Source organism: Bombina bombina, chromosome 5, assembly GCF_027579735.1.
Source record: "Bombina bombina isolate aBomBom1 chromosome 5, aBomBom1.pri, whole genome shotgun sequence".
NCBI classification, from domain to species: domain Eukaryota; kingdom Metazoa; phylum Chordata; class Amphibia; order Anura; family Bombinatoridae; genus Bombina; species Bombina bombina.
This window is the reverse complement of record NC_069503.1, coordinates 671,365,838-671,389,766: the sequence shown is the minus strand read 5'-3', so window position 1 is coordinate 671,389,766 and position 23,929 is coordinate 671,365,838.

Genomic DNA, 23,929 nt, shown 5'->3' with positions numbered 1-23,929 from the left:
ACATGGGTAAATGTGTCCATGGCTATTGGTTTCCCAGTTGGAGGCTGAGACCCCTGTTATTACAGCAATGCATACAGTACTTATCCTTAGACAATGTTTATAACCAGAATAAAATATACAGCCATGCCCACTTTAAAAAGGACACCTCTCCCTTTTGCTTCTCATCCTTTCAGCAACAGCAGCATTGTATGGCAGGCTAGATTCTTTAATGTTTTTTCTTCATACCCTTCAAATCACATGCTCAGTGCATATAAAGTTCTGGTCAGCCAGGCTATTACATGTCACAGAGGCAGTTGTAAGTGTCAGTGGCTCACAGACCAGAATTTTAGAAATGTTTAGGGTCCCCTTCTTATGTGGTACAACAGTGAGTAAAAGCACAGGTTTAGATGTACACAAAGTACATAAAATGTAGGAATTACTCATATAAAATGGGACAATTCACAGTGTTTAGAGTCTGCAAGCACAGAGTATAGCACAGGTATTGTGCTGCCAGGGTACGAGATTGCAATGAGGCCCCCAAGTAGTAACATTACTGATTAACATATCAACCTACTAGACTGGATGCTCTCCTTACTAAGCCTGTCTGCCTACCTGCATGCAAACAATGCTTATGCACATTGTAGCATAAGTGGGAAGGAAGTTAGGGATGAGATACACTTGTCCCACCTTAAATGTAACCCGACCGATTCTGTGTCTTTGTTCAAGAGGAGGTTATGCTGCTGAGAACCTGTGACTTACCCCTCAGAGACAGAGGACAGGAGTGGTCTGAGTCTGACAGTGACTGACACAGTCACTTAAGTGCTTCCCCTTGTCATGTGCTGCCTGTGTCCCATGGTTGAGCTGGACCAGGACACAGTACTCAAAATCTGCAGGCACAGCTCACAAGTATGGGACACTTAAATCTGGATGCTTGTACTATCTGCCTGTACAAGGGATGCAAGCAGATAGCATGTCCCCAACCAGGCAATACAGGTAGAAAATACAAGTCTGGCAAATTACCAGCACAACACTTACAACCAGTAAGGTACAGGTCTCAAAAAGGGTCAGAAGAAAGTCTAGGAATAATTATGGTTATTAAATCCACAAGAAGCATCAAACCAAGGATAGCAAGCAGTAAATGGAGGTCAGGAAAATGGGTAACAATGTAGTTATTTTTTGTTAGAAAATTAAAAACATACAACAAACCAAAACTGTGAATAATAAATACATCACAACAAATCAAAATGATAAAAATACACACTACTTAATAACCTAAATCTAAACTCCATGTTCATACACCAATGCAAACGTGCAAAAGTAAAAAAAAAACAGACTGTCCTATATGATACAATTTTCCTAAAGCATATCCCTACAACTTTCCCTCATAAAAACCTTACTTCAAAAATAACCTTCATCACACTCGCTTAAATGCCAACCTACAGCTGTTGATACATCTGTCCCTAGAGAATAAATAGCCTGACTCAACAAGGAAAAAAATAAAAAAAAATCCCACTTTACTACAAATTAAAAACTATCATCCAATCTAATTATATTACAAAAAAACTGAACAAGATTTAAGAAGTTTCTTCCATTTCTGTGTTTTCCAAAATTATATTACATTTTACTTTTTTCTTAGGATAGCCTTTTGCATGTCCCAGGCATTTTTTAATTAATTTACAGTCTTTGGGGCCAATTTATCAAGCTTAGTATAGAGCTTAATGCCCCTGTTTCCGTGCAAGTCTTCAGACTCATTTATAAAGCAGCGATCTAAAGACATAACTTGTCCGCCTGCTCTGAGGCTGCGGACAGAAATCATATTGAATATGATCGGGTTAATTGACGCTCCCTGCTAGTGGCCGATTGGCCGTGAATCTACAGGGGGCGACATTGCACCAGCAGTTCACAAGAACTGCTGGTTCAATGATAAATGCAGATAGCGTATGCTGTCGGCATTTATCAATGTGCAGCAGATATGATCCGCAATATCGTATCATGTCAGCTCGCACTATGATAAATATACCCCTTTTTGTTTACCACCTCAGATGGAAGTTTATTCCATGAATCCACCACCCTTTCTTTAAAAAAATGCTTCCTCAAATTTCTCCATTTATTTTTTTGTGGAAAATTCTTTCAGCTTCTACTCTATTAAGTTCCTTCATATATTTGAAGGTCTCTATCATGTCACCTCTTTCCCTTCTATCCTCTAAACTATACATCTTTAGATCACAGAGGCCTACTTATCAAGCCGTCAACTGTGCTGCATTCGCCGGCACCAATACGCTTGCCTACATCGCCTAACAACGCTGCCGCAGACCTGAATACTTTCTCCATATTTAACAAAAAAGCTGTCAAAAAGCCATGCACCAAGTACGGGGAGATGAGCAGCGGACTGTTGTTAACTAACAGTCATCGATCTCGCTGCTCTTCGGCTTTTTCTCCACCTTTATTTATATACTGTCACTAAACACCCACACTATACTAAACTGTTTAACCCCTATCCCGCCGCTCCTGGACCCCGCCGCAACTAAATAAAAGTTATTAACCCCTATCCTGCCGCTCCCGGAGCCCACCGCAACTAAATAAATGTATTTACCCCTTATCCGCCAGCACCCCACTTAGCCATAAACTAAATTAACCTATTAACCCCTAAACCTAACAACCAGCTAACTTTATATTAAATATTAACTCATCCCTATCTTATAATACATTTAAACTGTAATTTTAGTATAATAGTTAGTGTAGATTAAATTAATTAGTTTAATATAGTTTAATATAATTTTAGTATAACAGTTAGGGTAGATTAATTAATAGTTTAATATAGTTTTAATTTAAATCTAAAGGTAAGTTTAAATTTATTATAATATAGGGATGAGTTAATATTTAATGTAAGGTTAGCGGGTTGTTAGGTTTAGGGGTTAATAGTTTTATTTAGTTTATGGCGATGTGGTGGGCTGGCGGTTTAGTTGTTAATAGGTTTAGTAAGTGCTAGTGATGTGGGAGGACAGGGGTTTAGGGGTTAATAACTTTATTTAGTTGCAGTGGGCTCCGGGAGCAGCGGGATAGGGGTTAATAACTTTTATTTAGGTGGCGGGGGTGTAGGGGCAGCAGATTAGGGGTTAATAAGTATAATGTAGGTGGCGGCGGTGTAGGGGCAGCAGATTAGGGGTTAATAAGTATAATATAGGTGGCGGCGGTGTAGGGGGCGGCAGATTAGGGGTGTTTAGACTCGGGGTACATGTTAGGGTGTTAGGTGTAAAAGTTACTTTTATTATATCATAGAAATCAATGGAATATCGGGCAGCAGCGAACATAAGCTTTCGCTGCTTTCAGACTCCCATTGATTCCTATGGCATCCGCCGCCTTTTGCCGGTCTGTAGCCTTTGATAAATAAGGCGAATCAAGCTTGCCACAATTACGCTGCGGAATTACAGCGTATTTGCGGTTGACGGCTTGATAAATAAGCCCCATAGAGTCTTTCTTTGTACGTTTTATATTTTAGATCATGTACCATTTTAGTAGCTCTCTTTTGGACAGCTTCTAGTTTATTTATATCTTTCTGAAGATATGGTCTCCAGAACTGTACATTCTAGATTTGGTCTAACTAATGATCTGTAAAGTGGCAAAAGAACCTTGCTATTTCTGCTACTAATACCTCTCCCAATGCAACCAAGTACAGTATGTGACTGGCCTTACTGGCTGCACTACTGCATTGTGTACCACATTTTAAATCATCTGAAATAATAATAATAATAATAACAATAATAATAATAATAAGTCCCTTTCTTCTTTAGTTACAGTCAGTAATGTACCATTTAGACTATAATTGGCCTTTGGGTTTTTGGATCCTATATGCATATTTTTGCTCTTTGTAATAATACATTTCAGATCCCATTTATTTGACCAGTCCTCTAGTTTTTTAATATAACTGTTCATTTGATCAACCCCCCCTGGAACATAAACTCTGTTACAAATTTTTGTATCATCAGCAAACAAGCAAACCTTCCCCTTAAGCCCACTTCCAATATCACTTATGAACATGTTAAACAAAACAGGCACAATAACTGACCCTTGGGGAACACCACTAGTAACTGACACCTCATTTGAATGTACTCCATTAATTGAAACCCTCTGTCATCTATCTTTAAGCCAGCATTCTACCCACTTAACAATCTTAGGATCTACTCCAAGAGGCCCATTTATCAAGCTCCGAATGGAGCTTGAAGGCCCGTTTTTCTTCAGACTCGCCAGAAACAGCAGTTATGAAGCAGCGGTCTAAAGACCGCTGCTCCATAACCCTGTCCACCTGCTCTGAGCAGGCGGACAGAAATCGCCACAATTCAACCCGATCGAGTATGATCGGGTTGATTGACACCTCCCTGCTGGCGGCCCATTGGCCGCGAGTCTGCAGGAAGCAGCGTTGCACCAGCAGCTCTTGTGAGCTGCTGGTGCAATTCTGAATACAGAGAGTGTATTGCTCTCTGCATTCAGTGATGTCTGTCAGACCTGATCCGCACTGTCGGATCAGGTGCGACAGACATTTGATAATTCGGCCTCCAAGGTAATACATTTTGTGAATGAGTTTGTTTTGTGTGACGGTGTCAAATGTTTTGCTAAAGTCTAGATATGCAACATCTATGGCTCCCCCTGGTCTATTAATTTAGTTACATGGTCAAAGAAATCAATTAGATTAGTCTGACATGATCTTTCAGCAGTGAAACCATGCTGTCTTTTGTCTTCTACATTGTTGGTCTGAAGGAAAGACACAATTCTTTCCTTTAAAATAGTTTCCATTAATTTCCCTGCAATTGAGGTCAAACTGACTGGCCTATAGTTAGCAGAATCTTCCCTACTACCCGAATCTTCCCTACTACCCTTTTTATGAAGATGAACTACATTGGCAATTGTCCAGTCTTTTGGAATAACTCTTTTTAGAAGTGACTATCGGCCAGATTACGAGTTTTGCGTTATGAGTGGCTCGGTACTAACTTGCAAGTTATTTCCACCGCTCACCTTTAATAGCGCTGCTATTACAGGTTTTGCAAAAAAACAGCATTTTTGAGCAATATGGCAGCATTGAGCTCCATACTACACACAAATACCAGCGCTGCTTTGAGCTGCTTTTACGTGCTCGTGCACGATCTCCCCATAGACTTCAATGGGGAGAGCCGGCTAAAAAAAAGCCTAACACCTGCAATAATGGAGCGTAAAGCTCCGTAACGCAGCCCCATTGATTCCTATGGGGAAAGAAAATCTATGTTTAAACCTAACACCCTAACATAAACCCGAGTCTAAACACCCCTAATCTGCCACCCCTGACATCGCTGACACATACATTACACTTATTAACCCCTAATCTGCCTCCCCCGACATAGCGGACACCTACCTACACTACCGCCCCAATGTCGCCACCACCTACCTACACTTATTAACGCCTAATCTTCCGCCCCCAATGTCGCCGCTGACACTATACTAAAGTTATTAACAACTAAACCTCTGGCCTCCCACATCACTAACACTAAATAAATATATTAACCCCTTAACCTAACCTTAACCCTAACACCCCTAACTTTAATATAATTAGAATAAATCTAAATAAAAATTACCATTATTACCTAAATAATTCCTATTTAAGACTAAATACTTACCTGTAAAATAAACCCTAAGCTAGCTACAATATAACTAATAGTTACATTGTATCTATCTTAGGTTTTATTTTTATTTTACAAGTAACTTTGTATTTATTTTAACTAGGTAGATTAGTTAATAAATAGTTATTAACTATTTACTATCTACCTAGTTAAAATAAATACAAGTTACCTGTAAAATAAAACCTAACCTGTCTTACACTAAGACCTAACATTACACTAAAATTAAATAAATTAAATTACAATTTGTTTTTATCTAAATTACAAAAAATAATAAACACTTAATTACACAAAATAAAAAAGAAATGATCAAATATTTAAACTAATTACACTTAATCTAAAAGCCCTATCAAAATAAAAAAGCTCCCCAAAATAAAAAAAAACCCCTAGTCTACACTAAACTGCCAATAGCCCTTAAATACCCCAAAGAAATCAGCTCTTTTACCTGTAAAAAAAAATACAAACAACCCCCCAACAGTAAAACCCACCATCCACACAACCAACCCCCCCAAATAAAAACCTACCTAAAAAACCTAAGCTCCCCATTGCCCTGAAAAGGGCATTTTGGGTGGGCATTGCCCTTAAAAGAGCATTTAGCTCTTTTACGGTGCCCAAAGTCCCTAATCTAAAAATAAAACCCACCCAATAAACCCATAAAAAAACACTAACCCCCGAAGATCCACTTACAGTTTTTGAAGACCGGTCATCCATCCTCATCCAGCCGGGAGAAGTCTTCATCCAAGTGGAAAGAAGTCCTCAACAAAGCCGGGAGTAGTCATCCTCCAGGCGGGCAGAAGTCTTCATCCAGATGGCATCTTCTATCTTTATCTTTCCGATGCAGAGCGGCTCCATCTTCAAGACATTCGGCATGGAGCATCCTCTTCTTTTGCTGGCTATTGAAGAATGAAGTTTCCTTTAAATGACGTCATCCAAGATGGCGTCCCTTGAATTCCCGATTGGCTGATAGAATTCTATCAGCCAATCTGAATTAAAGGGTTAAAAATCCTATTGGCTGATGCAATCAGCCAAAAGGATTGAGCTTGCATTCTATTGGCTGATTGGAGGATGACTTCTTGCTGCTTGGATGAAGACTTCTCCCGGCTTCGTTGAGGACTTCGTGCCGCTTGGATGAAGACTTCTCCTGGTTGGATGAGGATGGATGTCCGGTCTTCAAAAACTGTAAGTGGATCTTCGGGCGTAAGTGTTAGGTTTTTTTAAGGGTTCATTGGGTGGGTTTTATTTTTAGATTAGGGACTTTGGGCAATGTAAAAGAGCTAAATGCCCTTTTAAGGGCAATGCCCATCCAAATGCCCTTTTCAGGGCAATGGGGAGCTTAGGTTTTTTTAGGTAGGTTTTTATTTGGGGGAGTTGGCTGTGTGGATGGTGGGCTTTACTGTTGGGGGGTTGTTTGTATTTTTTTTTACAGGTAAAAGAGCTGATTTTTTGGGGGGCAATGTTAGGTTTTAGTGTAACACAGGTTAGGTTTTATTTTATAGGTAACTTTGTACTGTATTTATTTTAGCTAGGTAGCTAGTAAATAGTTAATAACTATTTAATAACTAATCTACCTAGTTAAAATAAATACCTGTGAAATAAAAATAAAACCTAAGCTAGATACAATGTAACTATTAGTTATATTGTAGCTAGCTTAGGGTTTATTTTACAGGTAAGTATTTATTTAGTTATAGGAATAATTTAGGTATAGGAATAATTTAGGTATTAATTGTATTTAGGTATTAATTGTAATTTTTATTTGGAATTATTTTAATGATGTTAAAGTTAGTGGGTGTTAGGGTTAGGGTTACGTTAGACTTAGGGTTAGACTTAGGGTTATGTTTAGGGGTTAATAATGTTAGTATAGTGGCGGCGACATTGGGGGCAGCAGATTAGGGGTTAATAAGTGTAGTTAGGTGGCAGCGATTTTGGGGGCAGCAGATTAGGGGTTAATAATAGTAATGTAGGTTGCGGCGATGTTAGGGACAGCAGATTAGGGGTTAATAAGTGTATGTAGGTGGCGACGACATTGGGGCAGTAGATTAGGGGTTAATAATATTTAACTAGTGTTTGCAATGCGGGAGTGTGGCGGTTTAGGAGTTAATATGTTTATTATAGTGGCTGCGATTTCCAGAGCGGCAGATTAGGGGTTAATTTTATTTTAATGTTTGCGATGCGGGAGGGCCTCGGTTTAGGGGTTAGTTTATGGGTGTTAGTGTACTTTGTAGCACTTTAGTTATGAGTTTTATGGTACAGCTTTGTAACGTAAAACCCATAACTACTGACTTTCAGTTGATGGTACAGATCTTGTAGTTACAGGTTATCCCGCTCACTTTTTGGCCGGACAGGCAAACTCGTAATACCGGCACTGTGGAAGTCCCATTGAAAAAGGACTTTTTAAAAACTGCGATAGTTACGTTGCATGATGGCCAAAGAAGTGTGCGATACAGCTATACCTACAAGACTCGTAATAGCAGCGGTAGTAAAAACGAGCCATAACGATGCTTTTTCACTCATAACGCACAACTCGTAATCTAGCTGTGATTAAATAAATCAGCTAACAGAGTAGCTGTCACAGATCAAAGTTCTCTTAGAACCCTTGGATGAATATTATCTGGACCCACAGACTTATTTACTTTTATTTTTGATAATGTCCTTGAAACCTCTTCCTCTGCAAAGAAAAGTACTAGTCACATTATCATTTACAATAACATCAATTAATAGAATCTCACTATCTTTACCATCTGTTGTAAAGACTGAACAAATTTTTTTTTATAGACTGTCTTTTTTGTCTTAACTGCATGTGTTACTTCTCTTGAAAACCATATTTGATTTATTTTACTTTTACAAACAAGCCTAATACAGTGTTTAGTTGCATCTAGAATAGCGTTTTTAAAATATTCCCACTGTTTTTGTACTCCTGTAATCTATGGCATCCCTTTTAGAGATTCCTTTAGGCATGTGCCCATATAAGAGAAATCAGTTGTTCTAAAGTCTAAAACTTTTGTTTTACTATGCTTGCATAGTATCTTTGCCTGAATATTAAACCATACAGACTGATGATCACTAGAGCCTAAGTTCTCACCCACAGACAGTTCAGATACTATATCACTGTTTGTAAGTACTAAATCTAATATAGTTCCTTTACGTGTTGGTTCTTTTACTAGTTGCTCAACAGATTCCCATTGTAATGATTCCAGAATATATTTACTTCTAGTTGATTTGCCAACAGGTACCTCCCAGTCTACATCAGGCATACTAAAGTCCCCAACTACTATAACATTGCCCTTTATTGTAATTTTGGCTATTTCATCAATTAATAAATGATCAGATGCTTCATCCTGTAATGGTGGTCTATATACTACCACCTATTCTAAACACCTGTTTCCTTTCAGTTTCTATAGTTACCCAAACACGTTTTGTCATTGGTTTCTACAATTTCAGTTACTTTAATATTTTCTTTCACGTACAGAGCAACTATCCCCCCTTTTTTCCTACTCTATTTTTTTTTAAACAAAATGTAACCAGGTATGCCTGTTTCCCAGTCGTGTGAGTCATTGTACCATGTCTCTGTTATAGCTACTAAATCCAACTTATCTTGAATCATTATTGCAGTAATCAACTACATATCATATGAATGTTTTTATGCTTCAATTTTCCTTAGAACCCCCCCATAAAAAAAACACTAAGTACACACAATTGTCCTCAAAGATCTGGAGGAAAAACACATAACACATAACAAAATAGTAACAGTCACTGACTTTATCATCAAAACCTTACCCTTTCAAAGTCTAAAAAATGTTTTTTAATTCTTGCATGCACAAATTTCCAACTTTTAACATCCTTACAGTCAGCTCCAAATGTAACTCTTAAAACATTTATGTTACCTTCACACACCAGCCATCCATATTTATTTACCTGCACCCTGCTTATTAAATTCCTACATAACACCCCAATCCAACTTAATATTCTTTCTGGTATACAAATCTTTCTAACACCAAAAAACACATCCCTGCAAAACTATATCAAATGCATTCTCAAAACCAATTCCACCAACAACCACAGGCAGCTGCCTCTCCATACAGTACCATACAGCATTCCTCAAACAACCCAAACCCTTATTCTATCTACCTGGTTCAGCACACACCTGATCCTCACCAACAATCTTCCCAATCACCTTAGCAACAATTTTATAATCAACCTTCAACATGCTGATCCACCTCCATTTCTTCAAATTATTTTTCTCACTCTTCTTGTACAGCTTAAAAGGACATGAAACCCAATTTTCTTCTTTCAGGATTCAGATAGAAAATACAATTTTAAACAACATTCTAATTTCCTTCTATTATCTAATTTGCTTAATTCTTTAGATATCACATGAGGCATATATGTGCAGCCACCAATCAGCAGCTACTGAGCCTATTTAGATATGCTTTTCAACAAAGGATATCAAGAGAATAACGCAAATTAGATAGTAGCAAATTGGAATGTTGTTTAAAATGGAATGCGCTTTCAAAATTATGATGAAAAAAATTGGGTTTCATGTCCCTTAAACAATCACAACCTATCTGATAGACTCGGACAGCTGATCCAACTCTAAACCACACTAACACAATTCATACATTCCTAATTACATCTCAGACCTCACAGTAAAACTCAATTAGCAAACCATTGCTTTTCATAAACTATTCAAAACACCCTCAATCTCACACTTAGGGGCTGAATTATCAAGCTCCGAATGGAGCTTGATGCCCCTGTTTCTGCGTGAGCCTTCAGGCTCGCCGGAAACAGCAGTTATGTAGCAGCGGTTTAAAGACTGCTGCTTCATAACTGGTCCGCTGCCTCTGAGGGTGTGGTCTGCAATCCACCTGATCCTATACGATCGGGCTGATTGACACCCCCTGCTAGTGGCCGATTAGCTGCGAATCTGCATGGGGTGGCATTGCACAAGCAGTTCTGGTGAACTGCTTGTGCAATGATAAATGCCGACAGCGTATGCTGTCGGCATTCATCGATGTCTGTTGTACATGATCCACCAAGCGGATAATGTTGGACAGACCGATGATAAATTGGCCCCTTTGACACATTTCCATTCTCTATTCAACTTGCATTCCAATTCACCCAAAGAATTCCTTTCTAGACTCAAATTACTAATTTTTCCCTTATAAAAATCCCTGGAGAAACATTTAACAATACACAAAATGTTATCCTTACCATTTACCAAAATACCAAACATCCTGAATAAAATTCATTACAACTTTCCCTTCAAACACTTTCATAAAAAAGTAAATAGTACATTTTCTCATCATTCTGAACCTTTGAGTGAAACACAATCCTCTTACTTCTCTCCACCATATACCTCCTAATCACTTCCATTGCATCCTAAATAATTTTTTTTTAACATTCAGAGCCTTTGCACTCTCTCACCACAAACACACTCTCTCAAATTCTCTTTTCCTATGTTTAGTCTATCATACAACCATACCAATTATTTCTTGCAATTTCCACATACATTTATCAAACTAGATATAATACATCTAGACTTATTTTGCATTTAAAATTGGTATGATTTGTAAGAAAACAAAAAAAAAACACCCACTGGTAGAAAAATAGAAAAAAAAATATTCCACAGGAATATACCTGGAGATAAACAAAATTTAAAGGGACAGTCGACTCAAGAATTTGTATTGTTTAAAAAAGATAGATAATCCCTTTATTACCTATTCCCCGGTTTTGCATAACCAACAGTTATATTAATATACATTTTACTTCAGTGATTACCTTGTATCTAAGCCTCTGCAGACTGCCCCCCTTATTTCAGTTATTTTGACAGACTTGCATATTAGCCAATCAGTGCCCTTTCATAAGTAACTCCACGGACGTGAGCACAATGTTATCTATATGGCACACATGAAATAACACCCTCTAACTGTGGAAAACTGTCAAATGCATTCAGATAAGAGGTGGCCTTTAAGTGCTTAGAAATTAGCATATCGGCCTACCTAGGTTAGCTTTCAACAAAGCAAATTTGATGATTAGAGTAAAATGGAAAGTTGTTTAAAATGACTTGCCCTATCTGACTAATGAGAGTTTAATTTTGACTAGACTGTCCCTTTAATCCTGGACATTACTGTACTACTACTAATAAAAAAGTAAAAAATTAAAATCACTGTCAGCAGCTTGACTGACCATGATCATATCCTTCATTAAAATAATAATAATAATTCTATAAGCAATTTACTGCTTAAATCAGTCAATCCACATAATTTCTACAACCCTTCTCCAGAATACATTAAAAATCGCTACAAAACTAAATAGAATTGGCAAAAATAACCTCATTTTATTAAACAAATCAACCGTTTCTGTGGTATTTGTATCTTACTGCAGTATCTACTCAAGAAAGCAGCTATGTTCTCATTCTGTACAAAAGGGTTGTACATATACACTCTAACTGTAGTCTGCTGTTTGTAGTCTTCCTCATTATTGAAGGTAACATCATAGCGTCCCCTCGACACACAGTCCTACACCAAATAAAAGCTGCTTCTTGGCATCTTAATTTCTGCTCAAGAACCTGCTGTTGCACTGTTACTAATCCACAGCCCTTCTTTCTCTGCTTTGTCAGCACCACAAAAAGTGTGCATATAAACCCAAGAACTGCACTCCCCATGTTCCAATGACACCAGGAACACAGGCACTAAGCCCAAAATTCAATCCATGAAAAACTAGCAACAGGCTCGACAACAGGAACTTGCAAGTGATATCAGTGCACAATGGGATAGGAGACACTTGCTTTTATTAAGGTTAAACAAGGAAACCCAACACATATGGGGATCACAGGTGTGCTAGACAAACAATTCTCTCAGCCCAAGTTTGCCACTCCATAATTCTCCCACAGTCTATGTTCTCATATATCCCAGAGGTAGTGAGCCAAACTACCATTGAGCAGACCTAAGTTTGATTATAGACCCAACCTGCCAAAACCGAGAAAACACATAAGTTCTCTTTTAAATATCTTCAGTGGCATAGTGCTTATGGTCCAGCAGACTTGGACCATAAGAGATAAAAGTTATTCCACAGCTTTTTTAAGGGCAATCAAAATGGAAATAAAGTGGAGTCTTTACTGAGACAACAGGGACCTCTTCTTATAGTTCATCATCACATTATGTTTCTCCGCTGGCATTTTCCTGTATTGTAAAAGTTTCAGGGTTTTTTTTGTTTTATTTCTATTGGATGATCTAATTCAAATCCAATAGGAATGACCTCAGATCATTTTGGGTGATATGAGAATTTAAACCAACCAATACAAATAAATATTATCCTATTGGTTGGTTCTACCAAGAAAAGAAATGTGCATATATCATATTGGCTGATTTGAATTATGTTGTGAACTGTTAAAAATTAAAGAGATATGTTATCCTTACTCATTTTTGCATAAACACACACACACACTAATCACTGATTTTGCATTTCATTTGATGCCGTTTTCTCATTTTTGTATATTTTTGCAAATTACAGTAATTTACAATAATTGCTTGGTCTTCTGAAAAAAAGAAAATATATAATCTGCAGGGTTACCTCTAAGGGGGAAAAAAAGAAGATAAAATAGATCTTTAAATGTAAAGAAAAGGCCCCGGATGACAGCATGGAAGAAGGGCACCTGTGACCCCACTTCACCCCCAGGAGTGGATTATTCCGGAGGGGTGGGGTTGGGGAACTGTTATAAGTCCCAGCACTGGAAGTGAGGTCACAGGTGCCTTTCTGGAGCAGCACGGTAGGAGGTGTGTCGTACACTTACTTACCTGGAGATGGAGGCCTTGTTGCAGGAGTTGCTGTCGGCGGCAAGGAGAAATGGCGAAGATTGGATCCGGCAGCAGTTGTCCACGGCTGGGGAGGCAGCCACAACAGGTCCGGTGGTGGAGGCGGCGGTCGGGAGCGGAAGACGGCCGGCCAGGAGGTCGAGGCCACCGGAACGCTTGAGCCCGGAGGTCGGCAGGAGGAGATCCGGTCGGGAGAGGAGCCAGCCAGCAGGTCCGCAGGAACAGGCGAGGTCGGAGAACGGCAGAGGCCAACGGACTGGAGCGGGAGCTGAGGCCCGGCCGAGGGCGGCGCCGGGGGCTGACGTCATCACGGCACGTCAGCGGGCGGACACAGGGACATCGAGAGGTCGCGGCAGAGCAGGACGGACCGGGAGAAGCGCTCGGGAGTCAGGTAAGCAGCTGAGCTATCGAAGATTGGGGGGCCTGAAGGCTGAGCTATCGAAGAATGGTTTAAAGGGGGCAAAGGGTAAACAAATCATAAGCCCGTAACGCCGGGATAAAGGGGGAATTCAGACAGGTAATATGGGACAACCGGCTGAAGGGTAGGCCCGGCCGGGAACGGGCCCCCGGGGGGGGGGGGGGGTAACAGCTGATGGGGGCCTATATGGTTGGCACGGCCAGGCATGAGGCCGGGGGGGGGAGGGCTGTGGCCCATTGGCTGGTATAAGCAAAAAAAAAAAAAAAATATATATAAAGGGCCCGGGATGGTAGGCGCGGCCAGGGATAAAGCGGGGGGGGGGGGGCCTGGTTTTGGCGGCAAAGAAATGGGAAGCCATAAGTAGGGGCAGACACGGGTAGCAGCCGGGTAAAAGGCCTGGTACTGATGCGGGACGGCTGGGAGCAGGGCCGGGGGGGGGGGGGGGGTAGCCTGCCATGCCTAAATTTCGTAGTTGAGTAGGCAGTCTAGCCTCCTTTGCAGCGTGGTAGAACTGGTTAATGCACTTCCTTGCTAGTCATTATGTAGTTGCCATCATGTTTCTATGTCAATGTTTTCTCCCCCCCCCCCCCCCCCCTCTTTTCGATCTGTTCTTTCTCCCCCCTTCCTCCCCCCCCCCTCTCCCCCCCCCCCCCCTTTTGGCTGGGCTGGTGTGGGGTGGGCCGGGTAGGGACGGGGCGGGGATACAGGGGCCAGGTACCCAGTATGGTGGATAGGGGTAGGGGGTACAATGGCGCGGTAATATGGGGTTCCCAAAAAAAAAAAAAAAAAAGAGGTGAAGGGATAAATAGTGACGAATATAGAAAGGGGTATATGGTGGATTGTGGAGGGGATGGTGGGGTTTTGTGGTGGGACAGGTGTAATGATATGTTGTGTTGCAGGGATGATCAGGGGAGAGCTGAGAGCGGAGGCTCAGGACGTCTCTGGAAGAGGCACTCCAACACAGCAGGACCGGTTTACGGAGCCACCGCTTGAGCTCAATGCCAGTGGTGACTTTCCAGATGAAGAGGAGGATCCCTTGGAAGGCTCTTCAGCAGGACCGGTAACGGCGAGTCAGGTAGGAGATCTGTCCGCCTTGGCGCAGATTTTACAGTTATTGTCTCCTCAACGGAGTGGAGGGGGGCAGGGAGCAGGGCTCCAAGGGGAAGGGACGGGGGGTAGGGGTGTTTCAGTAGGGAGAGAGATTACGGCTATATCTACATTGCAGGCGCCAGTAGCAGGAGGTGGGACCGGGAGGAGAGACACGCGGCCGGATAGGACGGCGACCTCGGGGATACGCAGGAGGTCAAGGTCGCCGCGGAGGAGGACAAGAGGAGGAGGATCACCAGCATCACCCACCTGGGCGCGGGTGGACAGGAGCCGCGACCGGAGCAGGTACGGCAGGGGGAGGTCACCTGCCCGAAGGGAAGCGGTACGGAGGAGGCTGGACGTGAGCAGAGGGAGGGAAGAAGCAGACAGAGACAGAGGCCGCGGGGAGGAAGCAAGGCCAGTACGCGAGGAGGGCGCAGGAACGGTGCAGCAGCCAGCAGGTGAGGTGGCTGGTGGGGCACCAAGTGTGAATGTGGCTGTGCCTGGTGAGAGGGAAGCTATGGTTTCAGGTTTGAGAGCTTTACTTGCGTCTTTGGAAAACCCGGGAAGGGGGACTTCGGTGGCGGCAGCGTGGACCACGCCAGGGCTTACCCCGGCGGTGGGGGGGCCACAAGTTGCGGCGGCAAGCCTAGAAACTCCTGCGAGCAATGGGGGAGAGGTGGTTAGGGTGCCAGAAAGCGCATTACGGAGACCATGTCTCTGTTCGGTTGGCCCGTTAGGGATTCACTTAACCAGTGAATTGAGAGAAAAGATTGGAAAACGGGAATTTATAGAAATTTTCTCCCTGTTACCCCTGGAGCATGTTCTGGAGGTTAAGGAGGATGAGAAAGAAAAAGGGAAAAAGGAGGAGGAGGAGCGTAAGAAGCGTTGGCGTAAACTGCCAAAGACATTTATTAATTGGTCGCGTGCCTTTCGCATCTTGGCGAGTGTCATATGCGAGAAGACCCCAGAGCAGGGGGCTTCCTTGTTTTGTTATTACGAGGAAATCTCCAGTGCATACGGGACCTACGGGGGAACGGCGTGGTGGCGGTACGACGAGGGCTTTAGGCAGCGGTTGGCGGTTCGGCCGGAGATGCGGTGGGACGACAGAGATATGAGCATTTGGCTCGAAATGATGACCCCCTTGAGGGGTGGACATTCCTTTCGGGCCTCTGGGCAAACGCCCGGGGGCGGGGTCCTTGGGGGGGCTGGATCTGCCCTTAGAAAAGGAGTATGTTTCCAATTCAACGACGGGCAATGTAAGTTTGGGGCCTCGTGCAAGTACAAGCACGAGTGTTCCGGTTGCGGGGGGGTGCACCCTTTCGCAAAATGCTTCAAGAAGGGTAAGCAAGGGTCCCGGTCGGGGGATGTGGGTGCATCGGGCGCGGACGCCAGTGAGGGTCGAAAAGATGGCCCCATGGTTAGAGGCTTACGCCAATAAGCGCGGTCGCGCGGTAGATGCGGAGCTGCTACTTACGGGTTTTAGCTCGGGCTTTATGATTCCATTTAGAGGGGAGCGGACGGAAGGGGTCCCGAACAATTTAAAGTCTGCTAGGGTCCACCCGGGGGTACTAAGAGAGAAAATTGGGAAAGAAGTACGATTGGGCAGGATGGCGGGTCCATTTTTGGACCCCCCATTGCCGGACCTGAGGGTATCACCATTGGGGGTGGTCCCTAAGAAGGCCCCCGGGCAATTCCGCATGATCCACCACCTGTCGTACCCTAAAGGTCTGTCGGTCAATGATGGCATTGACCCGGAATTGGTCGCGGTAAAATATGCGTCGTTCGACAAGGCCGTGGGGTTAGTGAGAGCTGCGGGTAAAGGGGCTTTAATGGCGAAAGCAGACGTTGAGTCTGCTTTTCGGCTACTCCCGGTCCATCCTCGGTGCCACCATCTGTTGGGATGCATGATGGACGGGGCCTTTTACGTGGATCTTTGCCTCCCGATGGGATGCTCAATTTCATGTTCCTATTTCGAGAGGTTCAGCTCCTTTGTGGAGTGGGTAGTGAAGCAAGCATCGGGGATTTCATCTATGGTGCATTACCTAGATGACTTCCTGTTTGTCGGTCCGGCCGGTTCGGCGGACTGTGATCATTTGGTTCAGGTTTTTGGGCAAGTGGCGGGGGAATTTGGTATCCCTGTGGCCGCAGATAAGTCAGAAGGGCCTACGACGTCATTGAGTTTTTTGGGAATCCAAATGGATTCCATTAAGATGGAGTGCAGGTTACCGGAGGACAAGGTATCTGACCTCAAAATGGTGATCGGCGGGACGCTGGCAAGAACGAAAGCTACCCTAAGGGATATTCAATCTTTATTGGGAAAGTTGAATTTTGCCTGCAGGATAATTCCCATTGGCCGAATATTTTGCAGACGTTTGTCATTGCTGACGGTTGGAGTTTCTGACCCAAGACACCATGTCAGGTTGACGAGAGAGGTCAAGGAGGACTTGAAGGTGTGGCGAACTTTCCTGGAGGAGTTCAATGGGCAGGTAATCATGCAAGAAACAGGCTGGTCGGACGACCAGCTGTGTTTATTTACAGATGCAGCAGGAGCTCACGGTTTTGGGGCCTATTTGAACGGCCAATGGTGTGCGGGCAGATGGCCCGAAGTATGGGCCGAATGGGGCCTGACCAGGAACTTAACCTTTTTGGAATTATTCCCGCTGGTCGTGGCCCTAAAAATTTGGCCGGAGCAGCTGGGCAACAAAAGGGTTTGTTTCCATTCGGACAACCAGGGAGTGGTATGGGCAATCAACCGGTTAACGGCGAACTCGCCGTCGGTGATACGGCTCCTGAGGGTGTTTGTTTTGGAGTGCCTGAGATGCAATATATCTTTCAGGGCGGTGCATGTCCCGGGACGATTTAACGTTATTGCTGACGCTTTGTCACGATTTCAGTGGGACAGGTTCCGAGAAGTGGCCCCAGGAGCGGAGCGGGACGGGATTGCATGTCCAGAGGACTTGTGGTACCTGGGTTGCCAGGAATGGTGAGGTTAATCAGAGGGGCATTGGCTCCTAACACATGGAGGGCTTACGCCCGAGTGTGGAAGCAGTGGGAGCGGGTGCTACTGGAGGAGCAGTGCCAAGGATACAGGAGGAGTGATTTCCTGTTATGGATGAGTTGGGTAGGTTCCTGGGAGAGGGAAGGGCTATCGCCCTCTGAAGTTCGGAAGAGGATGGCAGCAATGGCTTTCCTTTTTCGATTGCTGGGTGTGGAGGATTTTACAAAAAATTTTGTGACCAGAATGGCAGTCAGGGGGATGTGTAGGAAGGGATTCCGGACGGATGGTCGGAGGCCAATTACTTTTGCAATTTTGCAGGGTTTAGTGGCGGAGCTGGAGAGGGTGTGTTCCTCAAGGTATGAGGTTCTGTTATTCAAAACTGCGTTTGTACTGGCTTTCTTTGGAGCGTTCAGGGTGTCGGAGCTGGTGGGAAAGAACCGGTGGGATGTGAGCGGAATGTGGAGGCAGGATGTAGCGGTGGCGGAAGGGGCAGTAGAGTTATGGGTCAGGAGGTCCAAGACGGACCAGGAGGGTAGAGGGACAGTAGTGGTTTTGCAGGCAATTGGCGGGGATTGTTGCCCAGTACGGGTGGTGCGAGAATACCTAGAGGTGGCCGGCGCTGGGGCAGGCCCGTTGCTGGTACATGCGGACGGGACGTCACTGTCGCGTTTCCAGTTTGTGGCAATAATGCGAAGGGTCTTGGGTTTGATGGGTATAGGGGGCCCGGAGTTTGGTTCGCATTCGTTCAGAATAGGTGCAGCGACGGAGGCGGCTAATTTGGGGTTGGACGCTTCGGTGATTAGGAGGATTGGGAGATGGAGATCAGAGCGTTTTCGGGGGTATGTGAGACCGGGTTTGGTGTCCCAAAGGGGGGGGTACTGATAACTTTTATTTGTTTGACAGAGCCAGGGAAGTGTTGGATCGTAGGACATTCCTATGTGTACTGGGCGAGGAAGGCAGCGGCAGTGAAGACAGATGGGATTCAGTTGGGCTTTAGCAGGGACCAGGTTATCATCAGATGGTTCGGGATTCGGGGCATGAAATGGTCCCAAGTGGTGGGCACGGTGGTCGAGCATGCCAGGCTTTTCTCCCCCCCGAAAGTATTAGTGGTGCATGCAGGCGGAAATGACTTGGGATGTATGCCACAAAAAGAACTAATTGAGGACATCAAAAGAATTTCGATAGATTGTGTCAGCTGTTTCCAGGTATGGTCCTGGTTTGGTCGGAGATTGAGAGTAGGGTAGTTTGGAGATCGGCGTGGGATGCAAAAAAGCTGGAGGCTTCCAGGCGAAAGGTCAATAGGACTATATCTGGGTACGTAAAGGGGCTAGGGGGCGTTGGCTTACGCCACGTAGAGTTCGAAGGGGAGTCGGGTAAATGTTTTTACCTAAAGGACGGTGTGCACCTCAATGAGGTAGGGCTACATTTATTTAATTTTACTCTTCGGGAGGGAATAGAAAAGGCCTTAGCTTTGGTTGGCGGTACTCGCTAGGGAGCGAGTTGTGGCGGAAGTGCTTGCTAATTTCTGTTGAGGCTTACGCCTAATGGAATATGGTGGCAGTTATGGAGGTGTAAGCTAAGGAATGTGAGGAACGCCCAGCCCTGGAAAGGGTGGGGGCTTATAGGAAAATAAGAGCAAGCACTGAGGTGGATTGTAAATATTGTTGAAAGTTAAGTAAAATGTTAATTTATTGGTTTGTTTAATAAATAAGCTGCGGCCTTTTCTCTCCCAATCAGTTGTTGTGTGTTTATTGATCAAGTAACGAGTAGTGGGAAAATGTGGGGTCAAGAAAAGGCCCCGGATGACAGCATGGAAGAAGGGCACCTGTGACCCCACTTCACCCCCAGGAGTGGATTATTCCGGAGGGGTGGGGTTGGGGAACTGTTATAAGTCCCAGCACTGGAAGTGAGGTCACAGGTGCCTTTCTGGAGCAGCACGGTAGGAGGTGTGTCCCGCCCTCCCTCCCTGAATGGTGAATTAAATGATGTCGCAGCGCTGGCGGAAGTGCTTGCTAATTTCTGTTGAGGCTTACGCCTAATGGAATATGGTGGCAGTTATGGAGGTGTAAGCTAAGGAATGTGAGGAACGCCCAGCCCTGGAAAGGGTGGGGGCTTATAGGAAAATAAGAGCAAGCACTGAGGTGGATTGTAAATATTGTTGAAAGTTAAGTAAAATGTTAATTTATTGGTTTGTTTAATAAATAAGCTGCGGCCTTTTCTCTCCCAATCAGTTGTTGTGTGTTTATTGATCAAGTAACGAGTAGTGGGAAAATGTGGGGTCACAGGCCAGTGGGCTCGGCACAGAGGAGTAAAATGATTTAGCAGTTAAATTGTAAGATGGTGTGAAGTGAAAAAAATATATTTTATTTTATTATTTTCAATTAGTATTTATTTTCAATTAATATTTTTTACATGAACTACATAAGTAAATGCCAATTTTAAGTGTTTAACCCCTTAATGACCGGACCATTTTTCAATTTTCTTACCCTTAATGACAATGGCTATTTTTACATTTCTGCAGTGTTTGTGTTTAGCTGTAATTTCCCTCTTACTCATTTACTGTACCCACACATATTATATACCGTTTTTCTCGCCATTAAATGGACTTTCTAAGGATACCATTATTTTCATCATATCTTATAATTTCCTATAAAAAAAATATAAAATATGAGGAAAAAATTGAAAAAAACACACTTTTTCTAACTTTGACCCCCAAAATCTGTTACACATCTACAATCACCAAAAAACACCTATGCTAAATAGTTTCTAAATTTTGTCCTGAGTTTAGAAATACCCAATGTTTACATGTTCTTTACTTTTTTTGCAAGTTATAGGGCCATAAATACAAGTAGCACTTTGCTATTTCCAAACAACTTTTTTTCAAAATTAGCGCTAGTTACATTGGAACCCTGATATCTGTCAGGAATACCTGAATATCCCTTGACATGTATATATTTTTTTTTAGAAGACAACCCAAAGTATTGCTCTAGGCCCATTTTGGTATATTTCATGCCACCATTTCACCGCCAAATGTCATCAAATAAAAAAAAAAGTTCACTTTTTCACAAATTTTGTCACAAACTTTAGGTTTCCCACTGAAATTATTTACAAACAGCTTCTGCAATTAAGGCACAAATGGTTGTAAATGCTTCTTTGGGATCCCCTTTGTTCATAAATAGCAGACTTATATGGCTTTGGGGTTGCTTTTTGGTAAGTAGAAGGCCGCTAAATGCTGCTGCGCACCACACGTAAATTATGCCCAGCAGTTAAGGGGTTAAATTAGGTAGCTTGTAGGGAGCTTGCAGGGTTAATTTTAGCTTTAGGGTAGAGATCAGCCTCCCACCTGACACATCCCACCCCCTGATCCCTCCCAAACAGTTCTCTTCCCTCCCCCACCCCACAATTGTCCCCGCCATCTTAAGTACTGGCAGAAAGTCTGCCAGTACTAAATAAAAGGAGTTTTTCTTTTTTTTAATAAAAAAAAATAAAATGTTTTAGCTGTGATGGACTCCTGGCTTAGCCCCAACCTCCATGATCCCCCCCCCCCAGCTCTCTAACCCTCTCCCCTACCTAATTGCCGCCATCTTGGGTACTGGCAGCTGTCTGCCAGTACCCAATTTGCCCCCCAAAAAAGTGTTTTTTTTATCTTTTATTGCCATTTTAAATTTTTCTGTAGTGTAGCAGCCCCCCACAATACCCCAACCCCCTCCCCCTCCCAGATCCTTATATATTTATTTTTTCCCCCCTCTTCCCTCCTCATTGGTGTCAGTGTGGGTAGCTAATCGCGCGCACGCACGCGCGCGCGCATGCGCGCCCCCACACGCTCCCGGCACCCGGCGTGCACATTGCACTTACAGGAGCCGGATGCCGGGTAGCGATGGGCCGCCCACCCGCCTCCCTGTTGCGCTCCCACCCACCAACGAACCGGCACCATCGCTACCGGTGCAGAGAGGGCCACAGAGTGGCTCTCTCTGCATCGGAGTCTTCTGAAAGGGTATTGCAGGATGCCTCCATATGGAGGCATCACTGCAATACCCTGAGAGCTGCTGGAAGCGATTGCGATCGCTTCCAGCACTCTCTTAGAGAACTGACGTACCAGGTACGTCTATTGTCATTAACTGTAAGTTAATGCATGACGTACCTGGTACGTCAGTTGTCATTAAGGGGTTAAAGGGACACTGAACCCAATTTTTTTTCTTTTGTGATTCAGATAGAACATGCAATTTTAAGCAAATTTCTAATTTACTCCTATTATCAAATTTTCTTCATTCTCTTGCTATCTTTATTTGAAATAAGAATGCATCTAAGTTCTTTTTTGGTTCAGACCTCTGGACAGCACTTTTTTATTGGTGGATGAATGTATCCACCAATCACCAAGAACAACCCAGGTTGTTCACCAAAAATGGTCTGGCATCTAAACTTACATTCTTGCATTTCAAATAAAGATACCAAGAAAATGAAGAAAATTTGATAATAGGAGTAAATTAGAAAGATGCTTAAAATTTCATGCTCTATCTGAATCACAAAAGAAAAAATTTGGGTTCAGTGTCCCTTTAAGGAAGTTAAACTAAAGCTAAATGTGAAAACATAAGTTGAGTGTTTAAATAATAAATTCCACGTTGCATTGTATACTATGTACCCTATAGAAAATTATATACATGCAAACAAATAATTTTTTATGTGTACTTGATGACTTTTTCTCAGCTAACTTTGGGCTAGATTAAGAGTGGAGTGGAAACATGTAAATACACAATAGTGTGTAAACACGATCAAGTTAAATTTAATAGCACTTTTTTGCACTCATATTACAAGTTGAAAGTAATATATTAGCACTTGAGCTAAAGTTTAGGGAACGCTAACATCTGAATGTCAGATTGCTCGGGTGCGCTAAATCCCTCACATAATAGACTTCTATCGCTCTAGCTAAACCAAAGGTGAACTGATCTGATGGTCAAATAGTTGAGTTCTTTACTAAGTTTCAAACTATTATTTTCTGTTAAAATATATGTTTATAACTGCACACATTCCTGAAAAAAATGCACACACACACACATATACATACAAATACACACACATACATATACACCTTTGATCACCTTGTCATATACCAAATCCCTTTCAATCACTGTTATTTTTTTTATTTTATTTTTTTAAAAAACTATTTCATATTTCATATGTAAAAATATGTGTGAAATACTTTATTTAAATGTTATACATGTGTTTTGTTATGTGTGTATTCAAGTGTTAACACTTTACGTAAGGTTCCTAAAAGCGCTAAATGTTGTAAATATACTAAAAAAGATGTTCAAATACAGGGCTAAATTACAAGTGGAGTGCTAATTATTACTCCTACTTGTGCATTTACTCCGCTAGACTTTGGGGCCTATTTATCAAGCCGTCAACCGCAAATACGCTGGAGAGCTTGATTCGCCTTATTTATCAAAGGCTACAGACCGGCAAAAGTAGAAATTTGTGACATAACATACGATCCGCCGGTCTAAGTCTGACACAGATCGATGCTTACGTCACTACAGATGTTCCGAATGCAAATTCAGCACTATCTCATTACTTTTGCTAGTTATCAAAAATCTACCAGATACGCTCACCACTATTCCGACCCAGCGTACCTGGTAGTTAGCGGGTTGTTAGGTTTAGGGGTTAATAGGTTAATTTAGTTTATGGTGATGTGGGGGGCTGGCGGTTTAGGGGTTATTACATTTATTTAGTTGCGGTGGGCTCCGGGAGCAGCAGAATAGGGGTTAATAACTTTATGTAGGTGGTGGCGGTGTAGGGGGCGGCAGATTAGGGGTTAATAACTATATTGTAGGTGGTGGTGGGCTCCGGGAGCGGAGGAATAGGGGTTATACAGTTTAGTATAGTGTGGGTGTTTATTAACAGTATACAAATAAAGCTGTGAAAAAGCCAAAGAGCAGCGAGATCGATGACTGTTAACAACAGTCCGCTGCTTAGCGCGGCTTTTTGTCAGCTT